The sequence below is a fragment of the Panulirus ornatus genome, chromosome 72, assembly GCF_036320965.1.
Source record: "Panulirus ornatus isolate Po-2019 chromosome 72, ASM3632096v1, whole genome shotgun sequence".
Classification (NCBI taxonomy): domain Eukaryota; kingdom Metazoa; phylum Arthropoda; class Malacostraca; order Decapoda; family Palinuridae; genus Panulirus; species Panulirus ornatus.
The window spans coordinates 1,469,340-1,485,169 of NC_092295.1; the positions used below are offsets into that span (position 1 = coordinate 1,469,340).

Below are 15,830 nucleotides of genomic sequence, written 5' to 3' on the forward strand. Positions count from 1 at the left end.
AGGGGAGGATTTCCAGCCCCTCAGCTCCCTCCCCCTTTTAGTCGCCTTGTACGACACGCAGGGAATACGTGGCAAGTGTCCTTTCTCCCCTATCCCCAGGGATAATATATATATATATATATATATATATATATATATATATATATATATATATATATATATATATACATATATATATATATATATATATATATATATGTGTGTGTGTGTGTGTGTGTGTGAAGTTTTGGGGGGAAGTTTCGGGAAAATGTGTTAGGCTGTGTTTCTCAGTGTTTTTGCCCCCCCCCCCCCCTACCTTCCCACACGTTGCTGGGTTTTCTGTTTTCCAATTTAAGTTGGGCTACGCCTTTAGGGCAACGTTATGGAGTGTGTCTTTGTGTGACTGGGAGGAGAAAAAGAACAAAGAAGAAGACGTGGTGATCTTTTAAGGCGTCTGTGTGCATTATCCCCGAGAGGTATGGAGATTTATATAATATACATGACTTTAGAACCAGACAGGCAAGAGGTAGTCATTTGGATTGGAATTCAAATTGGAATATGCTCATTTGACCCGTTAATGCACGAGAGCAAAGAACATATCGCTAGATTGGACAAAGATGTTGATTTGTTCCACGGTCCATAATTGATCTTTGCTCCGTGTCTCTTAGAACTGCCTACTCTCCCCCGTGTCTCTTAGAACTGCCTACTCTCCCCCGTGTCTCTTAGAACTGCCTACTCTCCTCCGTGTCTCTTAGAACTGCCTACTCTCCCCCCGTGTCTCTTAGAACTGCCTACTCTCCCCCGTGTCTCTTAGACTGCCTACCTCCTCTCCGTGTCTTCTTCGAATGCTACTCTCCTCCGTGTCTCTTAAGAACTGCCTACTCTCGCCCGGGTCTCTTAGAACTGCCTATCTCCCGTTTTGTCTCTTAGGAGCCTACTATCCCCCGTGTCTTTGGACTGGCCTACTTCCTCCGTGTCTTTAGAACTGCCTACTCTCCCCCGTGTTCTTAGGGACTGCAACTCTCCTCGTGTCTCTTGATCTTGCCTACTCTCCTCCGTGTCTCTTAGGACTGCCTACTCTCCCCCGTGTCTCTTAGGGACTGCCTACTCTCCGCCGTGTCTCTTAGAACCTGCCTACTCTCCCCGTGTCTTTAGGACTGCCTACTCTCCTCGTGTCTCTTAGAATGCTACTCTCCTCCGTGTCTCTTAGGACTGCCTACTCTCCCTCCGTGTCTCTTAGAACTGCCTACTCTCCCCCGTGTCTCTTAGAACTGCCTACTCTCCCTCCGTGTCTCTTAGAACTGCCTACTCTCCCTCCGTGTCTCTTAGAACTGCCTACTCTCCCTCCGTGTCTCTTAGAACTGCCTACTCTCCCTCCGTGTCTCTTAGAACTGCCTACTCTCCCTCCGTGTCTCTTAGGACTGCCTACTCTCCCTCCGTGTCTCTTAGAACTGCCTACTCTCCCTCCGTGTCTCTTAGAACTGCCTACTCTCCCTCCGTGTCTCTTAGGACTGCCTACTCTCCCTCCGTGTCTCTTAGAACTGCCTACTCTCCCCCGTGTCTCTTAGAACTGCCTACTCTCCCCCGTGTCTCTTAGAACTGCCTACTCTCCCTCCGTGTCTCTTAGAACTGCCTACTCTCCCTCCGTGTCTCTTAGAACTGCCTACTCTCCCTCCGTGTCTCTTAGAACTGCCTACTCTCCCCCGTGTCTCTTAGAACTGCCTACTCTCCCCCGTGTCTCTTAGAACTGCCTACTCTCCTCCGTGTCTCTTAGGACTGCCTACTCTCCCCCGTGTCTCTTAGAACTGCCTACTCTCCTCCGTGTCTCTTAGGACTGCCTACTCTCCCTCCGTGTCTCTTAGAACTGCCTACTCTCCCCCGTGTCTCTTAGAACTGCCTACTCTCCCTCCGTGTCTCTTAGAACTGCCTACTCTCCCCCGTGTCTCTTAGAACTGCCTACTCTCCTCCGTGTCTCTTAGGACTGCCTACTCTCCCCCGTGTCTCTTAGAACTGCCTACTCTCCCTCCGTGTCTCTTAGAACTGCCTACTCTCCCCCGTGTCTCTTAGAACTGCCTACTCTCCTCCGTGTCTCTTAGAACTGCCTACTCTCCCCCGTGTCTCTTAGAACTGCCTACTCTCCTCCGTGTCTCTTAGGACTGCCTACTCTCCCCCGTGTCTCTTAGAACTGCCTACTCTCCTCCGTGTCTCTTAGAACTGCCTACTCTCCCTCCGTGTCTCTTAGGACTGCCTACTCTCCCCCGTGTCTCTTAGAACTGCCTACTCTCCTCCGTGTCTCTTAGAACTGCCTACTCTCCTCCGTGTCTCTTAGGACTGCCTACTCTCCTCCGTGTCTCTTAGGACTGCCTACTCTCCTCCGTGTCTCTTAGAACTGCCTAATCCTTGGTCCGTGTCTCTTAGGACTGCCTACTCTCCTCCGTGTCTCTTAGAACTGCCTACTCTCCCCCGTGTCTCTTAGAACTGCCTACTCTCCTCCGTGTCTCTTAGAACTGCCTACTCTCCCCCGTGTCTCTTAGGACTGCCTACTCTCCCTCCGTGTCTCTTAGAACTGCCTACTCTCCTCCGTGTCTCTTAGAACTGCCTACTCTCCTCCGTGTCTCTTAGAACTGCCTACTCTCCTCCCCTCCGTGTCTCTTTGGACTGCCTACTCTCCTCCCCTCCGTGTCTCTTAGGACTGCCTACTCTCCTCCGTGTCTCTTAGAACTGCCTACTCTCCCCCGTGTCTCTTAGAACTGCCTACTCTCCTCCGTGTCTCTTAGAACTGCCTACTCTCCTCCGTGTCTCTTAGGACTGCCTACTCTCCTCCGTGTCTCTTAGAACTGCCTACTCTCCTCCGTGTCTCTTAGAACTGCCTACTCTCCTCCGTGTCTCTTAGAACTGCCTACTCTCCTCCCCTCCGTGTCTCTTTGGACTGCCTACTCTCCTCCCCTCCGTGTCTCTTAGAACTGCCTACTCTCCTCCGTGTCTCTTAGAACTGCCTACTCTCCCCCGTGTCTCTTAGAACTGCCTACTCTCCCCCGTGTCTCTTAGAACTGCCTACTCTCCCCCGTGTCTCTTAGAACTGCCTACTCTCCCCCGTGTCTCTTAGAACTGCCTACTCTCCCCCGTGTCTCTTAGAACTGCCTACTCTCCCCCGTGTCTCTTAGAACTGCCTACTCTCCCCCGTGTCTCTTAGAACTGCCTAATCCTTGGTCCGTGTCTCTTCGGACTGGCAGCTTCCATTTCCCGAGCGCAGTAGACGTAACTAGGCCTCTCTCTTGCTAACATTGGAATGTGAGGATAGAGAAGATTTAAGGTTTGTTGAATAAGTGTAATTTGATGATTTAGTTGTGTCAACCAACAGCTAAAGCTACTGTGGTTAATGTGACGAGCAAAATGTTTGTTTAGATTATAAATTTAAGATTTTTTTTGTATATACAAAAGAAGAGAAAGGGGAGCAAGAATACTTCCCACGTATTCCCTGCGTGTCGTAGAAGGCGACTAAAAGGGGAGGGAGCGGGGGGCTGGAAATCCTCCCCTCTCACTTTTTTTTTTTAATTTTCCAAAAGAGGGAACAGAGAAGGGGCCCAGGTGAGGATATTCCCTCAAGGGCCCAGTCCTCTGTTCTCAACGCTACCTCGCTAATGCGGGAAATGGCGAATAGTATGAAAGAAAGAAAAGAAAAGAATTGTAATATAATTAAAGGTAATTTGACAATGTGTTACTTTCATAGTGATGCTATACAAGAATTATTATAGCTTAAAGGTAATTTTGACTACGTCATCCATTCGTAATTACGCTATACAAGAATGGTAACATAATTAAAGGTAATTTGACACGTATTACATTTGTAATGATGCTATACAAGAATATAATAGCATAATTAAAGGTAATTTGACTACGTCATCCACTCGTAATGACGCTGTACAAGAATTGTAAGGTAATTTGACGTGTTACATTCGTAGTGATGCTATACAAGAATATAATAGCATAATTAAAGGTAATTTAACTACGTCATCCATTCGTAATGACGCTGTACAAGAATTGTAAGGTAATTTGACAACGTGTTACATTCGACCACTACATTCGACCTTCATTTTGGACATAGGAGACCCCTTGGTGTCTCTATATAATTACTCTGTTGTATAATTTGGGTGATAATTGCGGTCATTACGGAGGGAGGGGGGGTGGGGGGGTGTCGTAGAGGGGGGTGTGGGGTTGGGGGGGTCGATCGTGAGAGGGGGGCCCCTCCGGGAGGAGGAGGGAAGGGAGGGAGGGAGGCGCTCCCTCCCTCTGTAGTGTTTGACGTCAAAGGCGCGGGGGGGGGCGGCGCGCCTCCAGGGACTGCGCCTCCTCCCCCCCCACGCCACCTCTCTCTCTCTCTCTCTCTCTCTCTCTCTCTCTCTCTCTCTCTCTCTCTCAGAGGCGCCTGGAAATGGCCCTCTATTTATAGACGCCGAGAGCCCGTGTGCTGGAGGTGACATGGCGTGGATGTCCCGGGTCCTTCTTCGGGTTCTCCCCGCCCCGCCCCCTCCACAGGGGGCGCGGCGAGGCGTGGGAAGAAAAGGGAGGGAGGGAGGGTTGGGGCTGGGGCGGGGCGGTGGGGCTCAACGGTGTGTCTGGCTGGGTTGGGTGTTAATTGCCCCGTGGGTCGTCTGCTCGATAGAATCACCATGTCTTGTTCCGCCTTCGGGGGGGGCGGGGGCGCCCCGCAGCCCCCGCGTTAAGGGCCTCGGTTATCTTAGCCTGACCTTTCAAGCCCCGAAGTTAAAGGTCACCGCTCGCTTACACCCTGAAATACCCCTTCGTCAGGCCCTCCTGACGAAGGGGGGGGGTTTCCTTGGAGCCCTTTGGTGCCCTTCGGGGTTTTTACTCCTGTAGAAGGGTGGAGGGTTGCTAAGGGCCTTCTGGATTGCTGGATGGGTTCGTTTATCCTTCCATTCCCATTGTCTTGGGGCGTCGCAGACCTCCGGGCGAAGGCGAAGAAGGAGGAGGAGGTGAGAGAATCGATCACGGACAGATTCTGTCTGCGTGGGTTGGCGAGACGTGATGGGGGAGGAATGGGGGGGCGTGGGGAGGAAAGGGGGCTGGGATGCGTCTTGGGGAAGGGTGGGGTTGGAGGGAAGGTAAAGGGGGGTTAGGGGCGTGGCGAAGGGGGGCCTCCCTCCGCCGTGGGGGGAAGGGAAGGCTGTTGGCGAAGAAGAAGGGGAAGGAAGGGGCGGCGCCCCTTCCATGAGGGAAGGGGAGGGACGTATCTCCACTGAGGAAGGGTGACCAGTCAGTGATGGGGGAGGGAAGGGGCGCGCGGGGGCGGGGCGGGAAAGGAATGGGTGACTCACATTGGAGGCCCCGAAGGGCATGGTCTTCGGGGGTCTCCAACCCCACACCACTGGGGTGGGGCCACCTGCTCCTGACGGGGGTCCACACACACACACACACACACACACACACACACACACACTATCTATCTACTATCTATCCCAAGAGAAATCTATATAAATTGATTCGTCCAAACCAAATTTTCCAGCACTCATAAGTAATATAAACACCATGTAAGTGTGGAGGATGTAAATGCATTGATAAAGTGTCTTTACTTATATATATTTATTTATTTATTTATTTTGCTTTGTCGCTGTCTCCCGCGTTTGCGAGGTAGCGCAAGGAAACAGACGAAAGAAATGGCCCCCAGCCCTCCCCCATACACATGTTTATACATACACGTCCACACACGCAAGTATACATACCCATACATCTCAATGTACACATATATATATACACACAGACATATACATATATACACATGTACATAATTCATACTGTCTGCCTTCATCCATTCCCATCGCCACCTCGCCACACATGGAAAAAAAATCCCTTCCCCCTCATGTGTGCGAGGTAGCGCTAGGAAAAGACAACAAAGGCCCCATTCGTCCACACTATATATATATATATATATATATATATATATATATATATATATATATATAATATTTTTTTTTTTTTTTTGCTGTCTCCCGCGTTTGCGAGGTAGGCAAGGAAACAGACGAAAGAAATGGCCCAACCCACCCCCATACACATGTATATACATACGTCCACACACGCAAATATACATACCTACACAGCTTTCCATGGTTTACCCAGACGCTTCACATGCCCTGATTCAATCCACTGACAGCACGTCAACCCCGGTATACCACATCGATCCAATTCACTCTATTCCTTGCCCTCCTTTCACCCTCCTGCATGTTCAGGCCCCGATCATACAAAATCTTTTTCACATTAAGTCATCCTCCACTCCAGCTTACCTTGTCGCATTCTAGTTTCGTAACTGCTTCCTAATTTAATATTCATACTACGTCAATGTAATATTCATACGTGTGTCTCTTTCCCGGGCCATTTATTTTACCTTTTTTTTTCTCAGTTACGACCATTTAAACTATAAGGTTTATTTTTATGTTCTTTTCTTTTACATTTCTGGAGCTTTGCCTCCCTTTCACAGACTTTCTATCCCCCCAAAAAATATCACTTTGGTATGAAGAAGCGAACGCCTCTTCCAAGAAGAACCTCTTCTTCATCATTTCTCGTCGCCACCACCACCTTTCCAATCGAAGCTCCTCCATCATTCATCTTCATCATTTTCCATCGCCACCATCGCCATTCCAATCGAAGCTCCTCCGTCAATTCACCTTCTTCATCATTTCCCGTCGCCACCATCACCTTTCCAATCGAAGCTCCTCCGTCAATTTTATCTTCATCATTTCTCGTCGCCACCATCACCTTTCCAATCGAAGCTCCTCCGTCAATTCATCTTCATCATTTTCCGTCGCCACCACCACCTTTCCAATCGAAGCTCCTCCGTCAATTCATCATCTTCATCATTTCTCGTCGCCACCATCGCCTTTCCAATCGAAGCTCCTCCGTCAGTTCATCTTCATCATTTCCCGTCGCCACCACCACCTTTTCAATCGAAGCTCCTCCGTCAATTCATCTTCTTCATCATTTCCCGTCACCACCACCACCTTTCCAATCGAAGCTCCTCCGTCAATTCATCTTCATCATTTCCCGTCGCCACCACCACCTTTTCAATCGAAGCTCCTCCGTCAATTCATCTTCTTCATCATTTCCCGTCGCCACCACCACCTTTCCAATCGAAGCTCCTCCGTCAATTCATCTTCATCATTTACCGTCGCCACCATCGCCTTTCCAATCAAAGCTCCTCCGACATATTTGGGTTTCCTCCAAAGCCTCGCTAACACTAGAGTATTCCCCCAAAAAAATTATTTTTTCCCTCTTTTTTTCTCTTTTTTTAGAAGATATGGATGGATTACTAGCCTTCCACCTTGAGTTATTGATTCTATCTCGAATTATTGATTCTATCTCGAATCATTGATTCTATCTCGAATTATTGATTCTATCTCGAATCATTGATTCTATCTCGAATTATTGATTCTATCTCGAATTATTGATTCTATCTCGAATTATTGATTCTATCTCGAATCATTGATTCTATCTCGAATTATTGATTCTATCTCGAATTATTGATTCTATCTCGAATTATTGATTCTATCTCGAATTATTGATTCTATCTCGAATTATTGATTCTATCTCGAATTATTGATTCTATCTCGAATTACTGATTCTATCTCGAATTATTGATTCTATCTCGAATTATTGATTCTATCTCGAATTATTGATTCTATCTCGAATCATTGATTCTATCTCGAATTATTGATTCTATCTCGAATCATTGATTCTATCTCGAATCATTGATTCTATCTCGAATCATTGATTCTATCTCGAATCATTGATTCTATCTCGAATCATTGATTCTATCTCGAATTATTGATTCTATCTCGAATTACTGATTCTATCTCGAATTATTGATTCTATCTCGAATGATTGATTCTATCTCGAATTATTGATTCTATCTCGAATTATTGATTCTATCTCGAATCATTGATTCTATCTCGAATTATTGATTCTATCTCGAATCATTGATTCTATCTCGAATGATTGATTCTATCTCGAATTATTGATTCTATCTCATTTCTCGTCCTTGTCATTCATCTTTAATTGTTTCCTCCATTCTTGTTCGAAACCCTATTTATTTTTCCCTCTTTATTTCCTCCCCTTTACATCACACACGCCCTGGTGATGGGGGGAAGGGGAGGTCAAACTCTCCTGTAATCACCCCAGTGGGCGAGTCAAACTGCCCTGTAATCACCCTGGTACCCCTTGTAATCACACCCCCCTGTAATCATCACCCCAGTGTCCCTGTAATCATCACCCCAGTACCCACTGTAATCACCCATGTATTCAGGGGAACTGAGAGGGAATGGGCCCATCACACTGGGGAAATGTTAGGTGGGAAGGGTACATTTTCCAGTGGGGAAAAGGGGGGTGGAGGAGTCTTTGGAGTGGTATGGTGGCCCAAGGCCCTTAGGGACCTTTTTGATGGTGGCCCAAGGCCTTTAGGGACCTTTTTGATGGTGGCTCAAGGCCTTTAAGGACTTTTTTGATGGTGGCCCAAGGCCTTTAGGGACTTTTTTGATGGTGGCCCAAGGCCTTTAGGGACCTTTTTTGATTGTGGCCCAAGGCCTTTAGGGACCTTTTTGATGGTGGCCCAAGGCCTTTAGGGACCTTTTTGATGGTGGCCCAAGGCCTTTAGGGACCTTTTTTGATGGTGGCCCAAGGCCTTTAGGGACCTTTTTGATGGTGGCCCAAGGCCCTTAGGGACTTTTTTGATGGTGGCCCAAGGCCTTTAGGGACCTTTTTTGATGGTGGCCCAAGGCCTTTAGGGACCTTTTTGATGGTGGCCCAAGGCCTTTAGGGACTTTTTTGATGGTGGCCCAAGGCCTTTAGGGACCTTTTTTGATGGTGGCCCAAGGCCTTTAGGGACCTTTTTTGATGGTGGCCCAAGGCCTTTAGGGTACTTTTTTGATGGTGGCCCAAGGCCTTTAGGGACCTTTTTTGATGGTGGCCCAAGGCCTTTAGGGACTTTTTTGATGGTGGCCCTAGGCCTTTAGGGACCTTTTTTGATGGTGGCCCAAGGCCTTTAGGGACCTTTTTGATGGTGGCCCAAGGCCTTTAGGGACCTTTTTTGATGGTGGCCCAAGGCCCTTAGGGACTTTTATGATGGTGGCCCAAGGCCTTTAGGGACCTTTTTTGATGGTGGCCCAAGGCCTTTAGGGACTTTTTTGATGGTGGCCCAAGGCCTTTAGGGACTTTTTTTGATGGTGGCCCAAGGCCTTTAGGGTACTTTTTTGATGGTGGCCCATGGCCTTTAGGGACCTTTTTTGATGGTGGCCCAAGGCCTTTAGGGACTTTTTTGATGGTGGCCCAAGGCCTTTAGGGACCTTTTTTGATGATGGCCCAAGGCCTTTAGGGACTTTTTTGATGGTGGCCCAAGGCCTTTAGGGACCTTTTTTGATGATTGCCCAAGGCCTTTAGGGACCTTTTTTGATGGTGGCCCAAGGCCTTTAGGGACCTTTTTTGATGGTGGCCAAGGCCCTTGAAGGTGGCCATGCACTTGAAGATACATTAGATGTATCTGTGAGGGGGGATACATGCACTTGAAGATACATTAGCTGTTAAAGAAGACTTGTAGTAAACCATTAACACACACACACACACACACACACACTGTTCTTGGCATGGCCCTGTGATGATGTGATTATTACACGAAAGTGCACTTGGGTACTTATCGTGTTTCATTTTGCGCGTGATCAAGATAAGTACCCAAGTGCACTTTCGTGTAATAATCACACTTTTCGTGTTTCATTTTCTCCGTGGACTCATAGGAATATATATATATATATATATGTATATATATATATATATATATATATATATATATATATATATATATATATATATATATATATATATAATGTATGTTATCCCTGGGGATAGGGGAGAAAGAATACTTCCCACGTATTCCCTGCGTGTCGTAGAAGGCGACTAAAAGGGAAGGGAGCGGGGGGCTGGAAATCCTCCCCTCTCGTTTTTTTTTTTTTTCCAAAAGAAGGAACAGAGAAGGGGGTCAGGTGAGGATACTCCCTCAAAGGCCCATTCCTTTGTTCTTAACGCTACCTCGCTATCGCGGGAAATGGCGAATAGTATGAAAAAAAAAAAAAAAAAAAAAAAAAAAAAAAATATATATATATATATATATATATATATATATATATATATATATATATATATATATATATATATATATATATATGTATGTGTGTGTGTGTGTGTGTGTGTCTAGACAATATCTTTGCATTCTCCAACTGGTATTGTTAATCACTAGTGTAATTAATTAACCTAACCCACCCTAATTGACCTTCGAGTCCAATTTGCAGGCCATAATAACCACAAAGTCCACAAGACAGAGAGAGGAAGACAGTGTTTGGGTATGTTGAAAAAAACATAAACAAATTCACATCCCATTTTCTTCTTCATATTTTCTTTTTTGACTGATCTATAAAAATTCCCACTGACCCCGCTGTAATGACACCATTACCTCCTCCTGGGGGGGGGACCCGGGCACCTAATGAGGTAATATTTGAGGTAATTATCCCCCCTAATGACGTTGTTATGGCCTGGTAGTTTGAGGTGTGTGGGGGTTGGTTGGTTTAAGGCCATTGGTTCATACGTAACCCTTAGCATTACCACCAGTTAACAACCATGTAACGTTAACTACCGTGTCGTGCTTTGAGTACGGGGCTGAAGGAATGTATATGAATGTTTATACATTCGTGAGCTGCGTGTTTATATCATGTATTTGTTGTTTAGATTCATACATATGTACAGAGATAGCACTAAAGCGAAATACCATGTCATGCTTTGAGTACGGGGCTAAAGGAATGTATATGAATGTTTATACATTCGTGAGCTGCGTGTTCATATCATGTATTTGGTATTTAGATTCATACATATATACAGAGATAGCACTAACGCGAAATACCATGTTTTGCTTTGAGTACGGTGGTCAAGGAATGTATATGAATGTTTATACATTCGTGAGCTGCGTGTTTATATCACGTATTTGGTGTTTAGATTCATATATATACAGAGAGATAGCACTAACACGAAATACCATGTTTTGCTTTGAGTACGGGGCTAAAGGAATGTATATGAATGTTTATACATTCGTGAGCTGCGTGCTTATATCATGTATTTGGTGTTTAGATTCATATATATACAGAGAGATAGCACTAACGCGAAATACCATGTTTTCCTTTGAGTACGGGGCTAAAGGAATGTATATGAATGTTTATACATTCGTGAGCTGCGTGTTTATATCATGTATTTGGTATTTAGATTCATATATATACAGAGAGATAGCACTAACGCGAAATACCATGTTTTGCTTTGAGTACGGTGGCAAAGGAATGTATATGAATGTTTATACATTCGTGAGCTGCGTGTTTATATCATGTATTTGGTATTTAGATTCATATATATACAGAGAGATAGCACTAACGCGAAATACCATGTTTTGCTTTGAGTACGGGGCTAAAGGAATATATATGAATGTTTATACATTCGTGAGCTGCGTGTTTATATCATGTATTTGGTGTTTAGATTCATATATATACAGAGAGATAGCACTAACGCGAAATACCATGTCTTGCTTTGAGTACGGTGGCGAAGGAATGTATATGAATGTTTATACTTTATATATATATATATATATATATATATATATATATATATATATATATATATATATAGCTTATATCATTTTCCATTTCGTCACAAGCTTAGGAAGAAAGCTTAGGCCCCCCTCGCTAGAGGCAATAGAAAAAATCGAGACGTCTCACTCAAAGAGAGAGCCCCCATTCCCCCATTTCCCCCATTTCCCTCATAAAATGAGAGAGCCCCCATCTCCCCCATTTCCCCATTCCCTCATAAAATGAGAGAGCCCCCATTTCCCCCATCGCCATTTCCCCATTCCCCCATTTCCCCATTCCCTCATAAAATGAGAGAGCCCCCATTTCCCCCATCGCCCCCATTTCCCCATTCCCCCATTTCCCCATTTCCCTCATAAAATGAGAGAGCCCCCATCTGCCCCCATTTCCCCATCGCCCCCATTCCACCATTCCCCCCATTTCCACCCATTTCCACACCCCTTCCCTCTCATTTGGGCGTCCATCACCTCCACCAAGACCGTTAAATATGGCGAACGACCCATCAAAATCCCCCTTCCCCCTTGGGGGGCTCCGCGCGCATGCGCGGGGCGTGTGTTTACTTTCCAATTCAATAATAAACAAACCCATTATTAATTGATCAGTCCAACTGTGGCCCATTTTGTGACCGATAAAGATAAATAAAGGACCATTTATAGGCATAAATAGAAGATAAATTAGTCTGGTTACAGTGATAAATGGAGATTCCAGTGTTTGTTTACATCAGCCAATTGGGCTAGTTTAACGGTCGAACTACCCCGTGTGTCTGACCCCCCCACCCACAGTCGCCTCCCCGAAACCATCAGTTCGCCCTTGGCCTCCGTGTCCGTAAGACGCAGGCATGTATCCGGTGCCCTTGGTGTATCATACGTGACACCGTGTGATACAGTGTATCCTACGTGACACCGTGTGATACAGTGTATCCTACGTGACACCGTGTGATCCAGTGCGTCCTACGGTTCACCTGCTATGCGTTGTGTACCGTGTGATACAGTGCGTCCTACGGTACATCGTGTGATACAGTGCGTCCTACGGTACACCGTGTGATACAGTGCGTCCTACGTGACACCGTGTGATACAGTGTATCCTACGTGACACCGTGTGATACAGTGTATCCTACGTGACACCGTGTGATCCAGTGCGTCCTACGGTTCACCTGCTATACGTTGTGTACCGTGTGATACAGTGCGTCCTACGGTACACCGTGTGATACAGTGCGTCCTACGGACCGTGTGATACAGTGTATCCTACGTGACACCGTGTGATACAGTGTATCCTACGTGACACCTGTGATACATTGCGTCCTACGGTATACCGTGATACAGTGCGTCCTACGGGACACCGTGTGATACATTGCGTCCTACGGTATACCGTGTGATCCAGTGCGTCCTACGTGACACCGTGTGATCCAGTGTATCCTACGTTACACCGTGTGATACAGTGCGTCCTACGTGACACCTGTGATCCAGTGTATCCTACGTGACACCGTGTGATACAGTGTATCCTACGTGACACCGTGTGATACAGTGTATCCTACGTGACACCGTGTGATACAGTGTATCCTACGTGACACCGTGTGATACAGTGTATCCTACGTGACACCTGTGATACAGTGCGTCCTCCGTTACACCGTGTGATACAGTGTATCCTACGTGACACCGTGTGATACAGTGCGTCCTACGTGACACCGTGTGATACAGTGTATCCTACGTGACACCGTGTGATCCAGTGCGTCCTACGGTTCACCTGCTATACGTTGTGTACCGTGTGATACAGTGCGTCCTACGGTACATCGTGTGATACAGTGCGTCCTACGGTACACCGTGTGATACAGTGCGTCCTACGTGACACCGTGTGATACAGTGCGTCCTCTGTTACACCGTGTGATACATTGCGTCCTACAGTACACCGTGTGATTGTGCCCTACGTTACGTAACACCGTGTGATACAGTGCGTCATAAGTTACACCGTGTGATAACGAAGTGGATAACATTAAGTAACGTAATTCTCTTTCTTTTGTACAGTTACAAGTGATTTATTCTTTTGAGAAAACATTACAGGGAAAGGACGCTGTATTGAGCACAAAAAATACAGGAAAAATACAGTTACAAGTGATTTATTCTCTTGAGAATACATTACAGGAAAGGACGCTGTATTGAGCAAAAAATACGGGGGAAAATACAGTTACAAGTGATTTATTCTTTTGAGAAAACATTACAGGGAAGGGACGCTGTATTGAGCAAAAAAATACGGGAGAAATACAGTTACAAGTGATTTATTCTTTTGAGAATACATTACAGGGAAGGACGCTGTATTTAGCACAAAAAATACAGGAAAAATACAGTTACAAGTGATTTATTCTCTTAAGAAAACATTACAGGGAAGGATGCTGTATTGAGCACAAAAAATACAGGAAAAATACAGTTACAAGTGATTTATTCTCTTGAGAAAACATTACAGGGAAGGACGCTGTATTGAGCAAAAAAATACAGGAAAAATACAGTTACAAGTGATTTATTCTTTTGAGAAAACATTACAGGGAAGGGACGCTGTATTGAGCACAAAAATACAGGAAAAATACAGTTACAAGTGATTTATTCTCTTGAGAAAACATTACAGGGAAGGACTCTGTATTGAGCAAAAAAATACGGGAGAAATACAGTTACAAGTGATTTATTCTCTTGAGAATACATTACAGGGAAGGACGCTGTATTGAGCACAAAAAATACAGGAAAAATACAGTTACAAGTGATTTATTCTCTTGAGAATACATTACAGGGAAGGGACGCTGTATTGAGAAAAAAATACAGGAAAAATACAGTTACTAGTGATTTATTCTATTGATAAAATACATTACAGAAAAGAATATAGTTCTGAGCAAATTATACGGGGAAAAATACAGATACAAGTGATTTATTCTCATGAGAATACATTACAGGGAAGGACGCTGTATTGAGCACAAAAAATACAGGAAAAATACAGATACAAGTGATTTATTCTCATGAGAATACATTACAGGGAAGGACGCTGTATTGAGTAGAAAAAAAATACAGGAACAAGTGATTTATTCTTTGGAGAAAACATTATAAAAGATATTTCAACCTCACACAAATTTTTTTTCCATCTCAGATTACACAAAAACGTGTTTTTTTTTTTGGAAAAAAATTTAATGATTAATTCGGGAATTCGTTTGATTGGGTGACTGTAATCAGTGACGTCATCCTAGTCCCTTGTATGGGGTCAGGTCAGGTCAGGTCGAATGCCTGTATCTTCGAGGAAGTGGCGGCTGTCCTGGACCTGATGGGTACAGTGACTCATGGCTGTACTCACACGTTACTCATGGCTGTACTCACACGTTACTCATGGCTGTACTCACACGTTACTCATGGCTGTACTCACACATTACTCATGGCTGTACCCACGAGTCAACTCATGGCTGTACCCACGAGTCAACTCATGGCTGTACTCACACATTACTCATGGCTGTACCCACGAGTCAACTCATGGCTGTACCCACACATTACTCATGGCTGTACTCACACATTACTCATGGCTGTACCCACGAGTCAGCTCATGGCTGTACTCACACGTTACTCATGGCTGTACTCACGAGTCAACTCATGGCTGTACCCACACATTACTCATGGCTGTACCCACGAGTCAACTCATGGCTGTACTCACACATTACTCATGGCTGTACCCACGAGTCAACTCATGGCTGTACTCACACATTACTCATGGCTGTACCCATGAGTCAACTCATGGCTGTACCCACACATTCACTCATGGCTGTACTCACGTGTCACTCACAACTCACGAATTGAAGTGGTGGAAAAAAGCGTGGAAAGTTAAAATGAAAACCAGAAATGTTCTTGTAAATAGAACTGATGAACAATATGGTGAAATTAGAACAAAATTCTGTGGCTGTTGAACAAACTTGTGGTGGAAAAGTTGTTATAAATGATGATTGTAACTTTGATACAGCGTAGCCTACAGGAATTACATAACGTACTTAGATATAATGTCTTGGAGGACACATTGGAATTAAATATAGTGTTTTGGAGGAGCTGTAAAGTGAATGGTAATTGTGAACATTTGAATGCTTTAAAGTGACTGATAACTGAAGGTAAGTGATATAATTAATTATCCATTTATTGACGTATTTTTTTATCTTTA

The 15,830-nt window shown here is 45.0% G+C and overlaps 1 protein-coding gene across 9 annotated transcripts in view; it reads left to right on the plus strand.

The window, feature by feature from the left end:
* Positions 1 to 15,830, plus strand: part of unc-104 (kinesin family member unc-104) — a 140,670-nt gene that overhangs the window by 24,716 nt on the left and 100,124 nt on the right. Inside the window, exon 1 of one of the 9 annotated variants that reach the window (XM_071660714.1) lies at positions 15,762 to 15,780. The exons of the other annotated variants lie outside the window; for them this stretch is intronic. The gene's annotated coding sequence lies outside the window, so the exon portion shown is untranslated. Of the gene's footprint in view, positions 1 to 15,761; positions 15,781 to 15,830 lie in introns of those variants that run through there. 9 annotated transcript variants of the gene reach the window in all.